A 1,787-nucleotide genomic window follows, 5' to 3' on the forward strand; every position below is an offset into this window, starting at 1 on the left:
TGTGGTGGGTCATAGAAAGAGATGAAGAAGTTTTTGAGTCGAAAAGAAAGTGGTGAAAAAATGCCAGCCGGGTGGGAACCGAACCTACGACCTCCAGAATACTGGTCTGGTGCGATAACCACTACGCTACCGGAGGGGCTGTTTCCCCAGCACTCTGGGGAAACAGCCCCGGAAACAGGAGAGTGCTGGGAGAGTGCTGGGGAAACAGCTCCGCCGGTAGCGTAGTGGTTATCGCACCAGACCGGTATTCTGGAGGTCGTGGGTTCGGATCCCACCCGGCGGGCATATTTCACCACTTTCTTTTCGACTCAAAAAATTCTTCATCTCTTTCTATGGCCCACCACAACCTCCCCTGTGCTTTCCGAGGTTTTCTTGACTGCCAACCCCTATTTTCTGTCTTATTTCACAGAGCCCCTCATTTCCCATTTTCTAATTCGCTATATATATATATATATATATATATATATGATTTGGAAATGAGCCTCATTTCCCATTTTCTAATTCTCTCTCTCTATATATATATATATATTTATATATATATATCATTTGGAAATGAGGGGCTCGTTAGGAAATACAAAAGGAAATGCCGGGAGCCTACAATGGCAAAGAAGGCATAGGGGAATGGTTAGTCTATTTTTTTATCGTAGTGAACAAAGATTTTTATTTTTTATTTACGTAGAAAGAAAGACAGAAAGAAAGAAAAACACGCGCCCAGATTGGGGACCGAACCCACGCCTTTCGATTAGATCTCGAATACCTTACCAATTCGGCTATCGGGACGACTGTGTTCTCCTGCCCTTTCTGGGGTGTTTATATTTACTAACACTGTATCTGAAAAAAATATATATCTTCACTAACGGTCAAAAAATAGTCTAACCATTCCACTATGCCTCCTTTGGCGTTGCAGACTGCCGGAATTTCTTTCTGTATTTCCTAACGACCCCCTCATTAACAAATCATATTATCCCGCGAAAGCTTAGCGAGGGCCTCCGTTCTGGCAGCCTTGATGCGAAGGCAGCATAAGAGGGTTTCCCGCCAGTTACCCGCTCGTGACAGGCTGTAGACGTTCGAGTCACGCCCCGGGGTTCGAAAAGAAGGTCCCCTTCTCCCCGTATAGTCTGAGTGGCGCTGGCTACCACCCTCAAGCGTCAGATACAGTTGTAGTAAATATAAATACCCCAGAAAGTGAAGGAGAACACAGTCGCCCAGATAGCCGAAGTGGTAAGGCATTCGAGATCTAATCGAAAGGCCTGGGTTCGGTCCCCACTCTGGGCGCGTGTTTTTCTTTCCTTCTTTCTTTCTACATAAATAATAAAAATATATATATCTTCACTAACGGTCAAAAAATAGTCTTACCATTCCCCTATGCCTCCTTTGGCGTTGTAGACTGCCGGCATTTCTTTCTATATTTTCGAAAGAGCCCCTCATTTCCAAATCATATTACCCCGCGAAAGCCTAGCGAGGGCCTCGGTTCTGGCAGCCTTGATGTCAAGGTAGCGTAAGAGTGTTTCCCGCCAGTTACCCGCTCATGACAGGCTGTAGACATTCGAGTCACGCCCGGGGTTCGAAAAGAAGGTCCCCTTCTCCCCGTATAGTCTGAGTGTCTCTGGCTACCACCCTCAAGCGTCAGATACAGTTGTAGTAAATATAAATACCCCAGAAAGTGAAGGAGAACACAGTCGCCCAGATAGCCGAATTGGTAAGGCATTCGAGATCTAATCGAAAGGCGTGGACTCGGTCCCCACTCTGGGCGCGTTTTTCTTCCCTTCTTTCTTTCTACGTAAATA

The 1,787-nt window shown here is 45.9% G+C and overlaps 1 non-coding gene across 1 annotated transcript; it reads left to right on the plus strand.

Annotated features, from left to right (window-relative positions):
• The first annotated feature begins 210 nt into the window (after nucleotides 1-210).
• On the plus strand, nucleotides 211-283 carry Trnat-ggu (transfer RNA threonine (anticodon GGU)). Its single transcript has one exon. It is a non-coding gene; the product is annotated as a tRNA-Thr (tRNA).
• Nucleotides 284-1,787: the final 1,504 nt, after the last annotated feature.

Source organism: Haemaphysalis longicornis, unplaced genomic scaffold, assembly GCF_048455015.1.
Source record: "Haemaphysalis longicornis isolate Haplotype H1 unplaced genomic scaffold, Haemaphysalis longicornis Haplotype H1 scaffold_8, whole genome shotgun sequence".
NCBI lineage: Eukaryota > Metazoa > Arthropoda > Arachnida > Ixodida > Ixodidae > Haemaphysalis > Haemaphysalis longicornis.